At 36.3% G+C, this 10,300-nt stretch overlaps 1 protein-coding gene across 6 annotated transcripts in view; it reads right to left on the bottom strand.

Annotated features, from left to right (window-relative positions):
- Positions 1-9,396, bottom strand: part of LOC129769992 (dipeptidyl peptidase 4) — a 311,477-nt gene extending 302,081 nt beyond the window's left edge. The window contains exons 1-2 of one of the 6 annotated variants that reach the window (XM_055772550.1): positions 9,195-9,333; positions 8,940-9,081 (exon numbers count right to left, since the gene is read on the bottom strand). The gene's annotated coding sequence lies outside the window, so the exon portion shown is untranslated. Of the gene's footprint in view, positions 1-8,764; positions 8,869-8,939 lie in introns of those variants that run through there. The other 5 variants (XM_055772553.1, XM_055772554.1, XM_055772549.1 and 2 more) reach the window with 5 other exon arrangements.
- Between the last annotated feature and the right edge of the window lie 904 nt (positions 9,397-10,300).

Consider the following 10,300-nt stretch of genomic DNA (forward strand, 5'->3'; position numbering starts at 1 on the left):
CCCAAGTTTTTTATTTATCTAAAAACATACATTCGACATTCAACATAAAATACTCCTAGGAAAAGGCTGCCAGCATAAAAAACAATGTGTAAGTGTGATAGATGAAGATATTCTAAAGACGTTCTAATGGAGGTGAACATTGAAAATAATGTCTGAAAAATTTTAAAAGAGAATCCGCGAAGTCCGTCTAAAGGCGGGCTTGGGCTGTAGAGGGTTAAAAATTAACAACGTTGTGCGATAAAATTTTGCAATCGCTTGGGCAAATCCGTGCCAGAAACGGTCGATATGATGAAAGAGGCTTATGGTGAACTTTGTATGAGCCAAAGGACATATTTATTGGTACTCAAGCTTCAAAAATGGTCGAGAATCGGGTGAAATGATTCCTCACGGAGGAAGGCCCAGAACCTCCTGTACTGAGGTCAATATCAACACGATATGGACTACTGTGCAAGAAGATAGGTCTATTAGTGCAGAACGAATAGCCGAGATTATGAATATATCCGTAGGTTCAACACACAACATCCTAGCGACGAATTGAAACTGAGACATGTGTGCGCAAAATGGGTACCGCATTTCTTAACTACCGATCAGATAAAGAGGCGTGTAAACGCGTGCAAATTATGAAAAAAATGTTGAAACGGGTCCAAATTTAATAGATACAGTCATCACTGTTGACGAAACCTGAGCTTATCATTGGGATCCCAAAATGAAGAGCGAAACATCCGTATAGATACACGTTGATTCTCCGCGTACTCAGAAACTTCGTTAATCAAAGTCGGTCGGAATGGTAATGCTAATCGTTTTTTTATTGCTTTGTCGTGATATATCAACACGAGGTTCCTCAGAAGGTCACTGTTAACTCGCATTATTATTCGAACGTGCTGAAAACCCTCCGATAACACATACGCCTTGAATTGTAACCGAATACCTGGAGAAAAATGACATTCAAGTTATGTCACACCCTCCTTACTACCCAGATTTGGCTCCCTGTGATTTTTCGGTGTTTCCTGAACTGAAAAAACACCTTACCCGTCGATTCACCAAGAATATATCAGTAGTAAGAACATCGGAGGCGATTTTCAAGAAGCTCGGAGAAAACTTCTTTTATCAGACTCTCCAAAAGTGGAAAACTTGCTGAGAATCGTGTATTTTATCGGGAGGGAAGTACTTTGAAAGCCTGTAATTGATTTTTTTGAATAAATGCATTTTTCGATTTTTGGCGATTTTACTGACAAATGTTTCTGAATGCTTCTCTTAATTGTGATTGCAAACTCCAATCGAATAAAAATAAATGGATTTAAAATCATTTTCAAATACATTTTTAGCTCACGATTTTTTAAACACTTGCAAAAAATGCGTTGATATCACATAAAATACATATTTGATACAAAAAAGTTAATTTACGTTCACAGCTTTATTTCAGAAGTGTTCTAATTCCATCTGAAAATCCATTAATATCTTCGACATTAATAATCCAATCAACCTGGTGAATTTGCTTTTATTTGATTCATATGAAATTCCAGTAGAACCATTTACCACAGAGATGTTCTTGATCGAATGAAAAATTATTCTTTCATTTTGGATTATGAATATTTCATGACATAACCAGTTATTGCTTTGAAAAATGCATTGTTTTATGACAGAGTTACAGTGTTCAAAAATTCACTCCAAATTTTCGATGGAAAAATTCTTTGCCAACTCCGGAATATGATCGATCACACGAAAGTTAAAAATTTCTTGAGACCCATTTTTTTTGTCTTGAATTGATCCCAATTCAAAAGTACGCTACGTTGAACGATTTTGCATAATATTCTGTTGTGGAACATTCAATCCTTCCAGGACCATAAGATGTCCAAGACTAAATATGCCAATACAACACAATATTTTAGCTATTGTGGTTGTAAAGTATGATAATATCACCAGAAAAACATACCAGGGTATATAGGTTTCCTATAATTTCATGGGAAATATTTTTCCCTATGAACCATAAAAGTAAATAAACGAAATGTTAGGTTTATTTTATTGGTATTTAATTTTTTGCTTTGTAATACAAAAAACACAATAAAAATTATCAGAAAAGTAAAATGAATAGTTAGTTATGGTATTCTACGAAACAATTTCGTATACTTGTGAAGCACAAGTGGACATTTCACATAACACATGTATTATGTGGTCTTTGTTGAGTCGTACCGGACCATGTTTGACAGTTCTTTTTTTTTAATTCTTTCAGAAACACATTTGCTGCATGGACATACGTTTTATTTTGATATTTCAATAATAATTGAACAATCGATAACGATTTTTGTAGAAGAGAAAAATATTTCCCTTGGGCGTGAAAGGGTTAAATAGTGGAAGATAACAATACGAATAATATTTTGGTGTCGAGGAAGGAATTGTAGAAGGGTTGAAGAGCCAGATTTTGTGGATAGAAACAATCAAGTTTATCAAGCATTTTTAGGAAAAAATAATAAAAACCCTTAAAAACGATTTTTTTCACTTCTGAAAGGTATTTCAATCCATCAATTTAATTAATTTACAACCGCATTCTATTCTATGCGAAGTTTACAGAAAAAAAATTAATACTGGGTCAATTGATCCAAGTTTGACGACTAGTGGTGCATGGATCATCTTACGCCAATGTAAATATCAATTCCAAGAAATTGACGAAATTCCAATACTTTGAAAAATTGTAACTTTTCGAGAAAAGTAATGAGAAAAAGACGGGTGGGTAATGTCGGGGACATAACCGGAGTGACGTAGGACTATACAAAGGGGACAGCTTTTGTTAAATATATATTTTAAATATATTGTTTTATTTTCTTCTCCTACGTGAATACCTACCTATATACCTGAAAAATGGATTAGTTCACTGTTTACTCTTTATGAATATGTTGATGGTTCTGAAAAGAACCTTTGGTGTTGTGTTTTTGTTATCACTCGATATTCCCTTCTTGTTCGGTTAAACCTTCCTGTTTAGCTATTGCGTTTGCCACTCGCCACAGCTTTCACAGTTGGAAAATTTCTTGCTATCCAGCTTGTGACATGTTGTTCAGTAAATTACATTTAATGCGACGTGCCGGAGAAACACTTTGCCACTCACTGAAACTAATTGTTGCCTTGATGAGCGCCGAACCGAAGCTACTCTGTTCTTTATGCGGGTTTTCTGATTGTCGTGAGCAGCTTTGCAAGCCAACTCGAGCACTCCGACGGCCGAAACTCTATAATCGCTGTTAGGTATACTGGTGCTCCGGCACCAATCCGTTCAGCTTAGTTACCCTTGCGGAGCAATCAGTGAATGCGACCAACAGGGAACTGGAGACCTGCACGGTTCGAGTGAGACTTTGCCTTTCCCTTAACTTGTCCTCCTTTGTTACGTCCACGATGCCGATGCCGTACAACCACACGGGTTTACGATTTGAAAGAAAATAAGATATTTTTTTGGGGTCCGCGTGTTTTATACTCTAGCGGTACACACTCACAGGATAGAGACAAATCGGCAGACTCAGCCAGAGGGGCGAGTCCAACGAGACGAACGAATGAGCGTTAAAAGGGAGCGATGGCAAAAAATACATTCATAGAGGCGAATGAACTGAAAAGTTTAAACCCTCTTAAAGCCAAAAAGAAGAAGTAGAAGAAAATACATTCATTACGATTTGTTCGCTCGTTGGATTCACATGCAGGCTAAAAAGGGTCCTTTTCAGGATCACAAAATTATCTTCAATCTAAAAAGTTTATTGTTTTGTTATCACTCGATATCCCCATCTTGTTCGGCTAAACCTTTCTGTTTAGCGATTGCATTTGCCACTCGCCACAGCTTTCACAGTTGGAAAATTTCTTCCCATCCAGCTTGTGACATATTTTACAGTAAATTACATTCAATGGCACGTCGCATTACCACCACTCAGTATCGGATTGGAGGTAATTTTAACCTGTAATTGAACATTTGCGATGACAGTGGTACAGTGTCAACTTTCAATGTGGGGTCATAATTTGGACCCCGAACTCTATGTTTACAAAAGTGTCCAACTAAATATGTCGCATTACATGTCCGTCCAATTAGTTAAATGTCGAGATAAGTGTAAATTACTGTACTTTCAATCTAGAAGCAATTTAAGAATTGGTGAAAATCAATAAGCTCAGAACAACTGCCAAATTCACATACTCATCATATCCTGGCAAACAAATTATGAAAAAATCAATTTGTGTTTTATTATTATTTTGGATATTGTTTTAGAAAGCATTGAACTGTATTTCCTAAACTCTTTTTTGGAAGGTTTAATGGCCCTGAAAAGCGCCTTGTTTTATGGAATGGTTCCAATTTAGAAAACTTAGTACTCGTGGTTTTGAAAAAAACCATTTCGAACGCCCTCGATGCCGCCTTGTTCTGGATTTGCCACCAAAGCAGTTTGTATAAAGAACAAACTTTTTTCTTCTGTTACCTGATGCCGTTTTGCCATTGCGTTTGCCACTCGCCACTCGCTGCAACTGCCTGTTGTCTTGATGTCCACCGAACCGAATGTGGTCTGTTCCGAATGCGGGTTTTCTTATTGTCGCGAGCAGCTTTGCCAGCTAACTCGATCACTTCGGCGGCCGAAACTATATAACGCCGGCTAGGTGGACTGCTGCACTGGTACTAACGTGCTCGGCCTAGCTACCCTTGCGGGGAACTCCAGATCCATGTCCAGACATGGCTGCTTGGATTGGTTTGTTGATGTGTTGTGATGCGAACCGATGTGGTGTACGGTTTGAATGAGAATGATCGTTACGGCAGCGGAGCGGGGATTTTTAAGCTGACTGGCTGGCTCGAGAATTACGCATGTGTGAGACTGCGACCAATGTTTCGTTCATTTTTTTCTTCTTCCTTTCCAATCGTGCTTCATTCTATTTTGCTGCTGCTCTGGTTGCCCGTTTTGGTCGGTACGATTTGAGGAGCACAAAATGGACCAATCAAAAATGGGCACATAGTGTATTTTGACAATGCTTGATATTTCACAATTATTCAATTATTTATCTCCAGAAAAATGAAATGTTATTCGTTATGATAGATGCGTAGATATATTTCCTATCAATTGTTGCAAAAACCTTTGCGATCTATTGAGAAATGCTCGAGTTATAAGCGTTCCAAATCTTGCATTTTTTCCTACTTGTTCAGTGCCTAGATTTCCATTTCACCCCCTATATCTTCCGGTTAGACGTAGTCCTACGTCAAAAATGATTTTACACGAAATTCCGCATGAAAAACTATACAGGCATTATCCTAAGACTAACTGTTCTCGAGATAGAACTATATCTATAGAAAACCATATGTGTGATATCATGAAAACTTAACCATTATGAAATCGTTTATTTTTTTTTATAGTTTTGAGCTACGAACGTCTATGCATAGCCCGCAACTATAAATGTTATAAGATCATAAAAAAATGAATCGGTCGTTCACAGTTTACGTGAGTTATTTTTAGAATATGGATTTCAATGAAGAAGTTCAACGAAATTAGTAACAATATATGAAGCCCCTCAGGGGGGTCTCCGTAGCCACATTGGTTGCGCGTTCGCTTAGTAAGCGATTGATCGTGAGTTCAAAACTCAGGGCCCTCATTGACCATCTTTGTGTTGTTACAGAATAGCTACGTCCACGCAACAATCATCAGCGATGGAGATCGATCCACGGTCGAAATAAGATCGATTCATCCATACAACTGCTCTGCTCTGCCAGACACATCGGGCTACTGTTCTATAAATAACTCAACAATGATCAAACAACTGTCTCCGCTGTCCGGTTGTCCAACTGGATAATGGAAGAACAGAAAGAATACCCTTACGCCTAAATGGCTACTGTGTGAATGTACCATATGTAATGGTATAGAAGGAATACTGGCGAATGGCAACTGTGTAATGTGCTAATTATAGATATGATAACCATGTGACATGTACACGATTAAAATTCGGCTCTGTTACAGCTAAAATGCTAATGAGCCTTAAATAAATAAATGGGATAAAAAAAAATGAAGCCCCTCAGGCAGCTCAATCCATTTATTGATAAATACGGAATACTCAGGTTGGGCGGAAAGTTTTAAAATTCTTCAATACGGAACAGTTTTTATTTAATTTAGAAGGTATTGGTGATTATTTGAAAATATATTTGTTTTTCCTGTCCACGTGGACATGGTCTTTACCCCCTCCCCCTCTCCGTGGACAAGCGTGGACATTTTCATACCCCTACCCTCCCTAAAGTTGTCTACGTGGTATATGGACAGCCCCATACAAGTGTGGTGTTTGGTTACAGCATGGGCAATGTTTCCGGGTAAGTCATAAAGCGGGTGACTCATACTTTATGATATGCGGATGGATATGAATTTGGGATGTTAACTGCATTTCAGTGAGTGTGAAATGAGATACAACAAAAAATTGAATAGGGATAATAGGTTTTGAATGTAGGAGAGGAATAAGGGATTCACGCTACAAGAGTATTATGATAATACTACATGTCTTTGTTGACGCTAGTGAATCTACGTATCGACCTGCTGCTTACAGTGAAAGTGAAACTTGGCAGTGGCAGCGTTGAACGATGGTCGCTTTATTTACATGCTTAACTGTACGCCCAGTACACGTCGAAGTGGCTCACAATCTAACATCTGCTTCGAGCGTTAAATGCATTCTCATCTGTCGACGGGGATATTAGGCCGAAATATATGCATACATTGGCACATATATCGTGGGTGATGAAGGATTACTTGAATAATAATTCTTAATATTTTCACCACATACGGTCTGTTGCATCGCTAATTGATGTTATTAATAACACAACAATGGAAGCCTCATATCAACTGTCATACGATTTTGCTCCGAGTGGTTAGCGTCACACCTAACAAGCGGGTTCGATACTCGTTCTGGTCGGGGAAATTTTTCGTCAAAGAAATTTCCTCCGATTTGCACTGTGGTCACGCGTATTCTAGAGCTCGCCACTCAGAATACATTCAAGGCGTGTTGTTTGGCATAGAAATCTCAACTAAGTACTAATAAAAAATGACGTAAGTAATACTACGTTGAGACGGTTGAAAATTTCTATTAAGATAAAAAAGATTTTTCAATATCGCTACGTTTTGTACCAACCCACATGTCTTCAAATATTTTTTAACATTACTCCTAAACATATATTTTAACCATAATACCAAAATGTTTCATGAACATGACGGTATAACACGACAAACATATTAAAAGAGCCTATTTACAATAAAAAAAGACAATAAATTGAAAATATTTTTTCAAATATCTCGAGAATGTCTGAATTTGGATTGATAATGAGCTTCTTTGTTTTAAATCACATAAGGATTCGTAAATTGGGGCTAAAATTTATGTTGAACAAATATTCTAAGTTTCAAAAATTAATAAAAATTATATGTTCCACAAAGTTCGTCAAAAATAGTTTTACCATCTTGGACTCATTTTTATAACTTTTTACACGACTACTACATGACATGGCTGCATTTTTATATAAAAAAAATACATATTTTAGACATTGCAAATAGAAGTATTTTTTCGTAAATAAGAAAAGAGTACAATTTTTTTCTTAGCGTATATTTTTTCATGTTTAAACGTCAGTACTCTATAATTCTTCCTAAGACACTATTTCGGTACGACTCATAGTTTTTGAGATATAAATTATCATAGATTTCTCTTACTAAAATCGATAGGCCCTATTGAAAAGTTACACTTGAGTCAAAAAATTCCCAATTGCTGTAGAAAACTCATATTCCCACCAACCCAAACGGAATACAAACTTTCATTTGAATCAAAAATACTCATGTTTTGTCATTTGTCGATTTCATTTGGAATTGCTCAAATCCAATACCAACTTTCCGCCAATCTTGTCCATTACTTTTTCATCAAATGCACAGCCAAACAGAAGACAGAATCAGCAAATCCTTCAACCAATAGGTCTACTTTTCGGTCTGTTTTAATTTCAGTATAAAACATTGAGAAACACTGTTTTGGAAAACATTTGGTGGATTAATTCAAAAAACAATATATTGGATTGCACGAAACTGCATTTAAGTTTTGGAAAGCATGGGTTTCCAAAGATATAATTGAAGTTTTTTAACATGCCCGTATTACCCACACCTCCCCTACGTAATAGAAGAACAAACGACGAAAGTTGTCTGCATTGTTCTGCCACCATCAAGACAACACAACACAAATTTTTGGATGTCCTAGAACACGGGCTTTCACCGAAAGCTACGAAGATTTTTTTTTTTGTTTTGGACGCAGAATAAATAAAACAAATGTGGCATGTACAGAGCTTTCATGTTATTCCAATAGTGATCTCAGCAACTGAAATAGTTCCACACTTTGTCGGATGGTCTTTGGAGGAACTGCAATTGACAGGCCAGCTCGCTGTTTTGCAAAAAGCGTTGATTCTTGCAGCCTGTAACACTGTGCGCAGGCTCTTCATTCACCAAAATTAAAAAAGACGATTGTGCAGACAATTATTATAGCTGAAAAGGGATACCCCCACATTCTAGGCTGCATTCGAAAAGAACATAAAAAACATACTTCCAAGCATTTCCAAACATTTCCTTCATTCACTTTCTAAATATTTCACGATATCTAATATTTTTCACGTAGCGTATACGCACATACGATGCATGTGCTCGCTACAGAAACAATTGAAGATTATTTGCAACATTCACTTATTTCTTAATCAGAACTCAAAAATACTTTTTGTCAGCCAACGTGAAATCGTAAACTTGCCATTTAACAGACATACCAGTACAGGGTAGAATGAATGCTCCTCGACAAAATTCATAACACATAAATAACTTTTTAATAATATTACACAACATTATCATAGCATTGTACTATTGATTCGACTGAAATACCAAATAGGAAATCGTGTGGAACACAGCAAACGGATCTAGGGCATTCTAATAATTTATAGTTACCGATGGCATTTAACTTTTGTACACGAAGCATTCACATGTGACAAATGGTCGAGACATCCAATCAATCACTTCAATGGGATAGAACGATAGCTCAACTACAATGTTTTATCTTTCTTTTTCTCCGGGGTTACCGCATTTTTCACTTGAACAAGGTATAATTTACATACATATAACTTATTATTTCTAGATATATATCCAATGTAACGAGTTAAAAATTCACTTTTCTTCCACAATCAACAGTGTCACGACGAGTACCTGATTATTAACTATATATTATATATTGTCAAACTGGAATTAACAGGAAATAAAGTATTTTTCTACCATTTGCGGCGAAAATCTGAACTGACATCGGATATTGACAATGCTTAGAGAGCTTCGTGAACTTATTTAGTGTCAAAATTATCGAAATAAACAAGGTTCAAGTTCTGTGAGGTTCTTTACTAAAGATTAATCCTTCCGATTGAAACAGCAAACGGTACCTCTATCGCGTAATAGAAAAAAATGTAATTCGAAATTTATTTTCATAAGTTCAAAGCCTGTTTATTTTTTTTAGCGCCGCGATGAACATTAAATTTCAAAATAATATAATATTTTCTCGATATAACCAAAAGACCTGCATTATAATATTGTTGCGAGAAGTTCGCTAGAAAGAGATCGTCTATGAGTTCGAAATTAATTTTCCTCACGGATCATGCGCATTACTTTCGTTGACATGGAATTATTTATATTCACTCATGTTTCATGTTCCTAAAATGATACACTCTCATTCTATTCAGTGTGCGAATGTGCCAAAGATTCAAACCTAGCTCCTATCAACATTGAGCAACCATTGAGAACAATATAGAGTTTTATACAGCATATTTTTTATTGATCCGTTTATTTTTACAGACTCAGTTGCATAAGTTTAAAGGAGTCAAACAAACTTCTACTAGCATATATTAACATGTTTCCTTAATTCTATAGTTAATAAAATAGGAAGCCGATTACTCGCGGCCGGCTCGAGTTTAGAAGGGTGACACATTTTCATTAGGAAAAGGATGGGATGTAAGGAGATGTGTGTTCATGCTCACACTCACATTCACATTCACATTCACATTCTCATTCACACTGACGCTTCACACTCAATTCTTAAAACTATCCTTACATCTAATATGTATTTACAATTTAACTTATTCTAATGTTAGTAGGAAGAGAACCGATAGCTCGCGTAGGACGAAAAGGAGGGAAGAAGGATCTATGAACAATCACACTCGAAGATCGACAGCATATTTTATATCAAAACGTTTTGTATTGAAGAGAAATATGTGCTAGATTTTTTATTGATTTATTTATCATCGTCTCGAATTATTTGTAATTCTGTA

The sequence above is a fragment of the Toxorhynchites rutilus genome, chromosome 2 (genome assembly GCF_029784135.1).
Source record: "Toxorhynchites rutilus septentrionalis strain SRP chromosome 2, ASM2978413v1, whole genome shotgun sequence".
NCBI classification, from domain to species: Eukaryota; Metazoa; Arthropoda; class Insecta; order Diptera; family Culicidae; genus Toxorhynchites; species Toxorhynchites rutilus.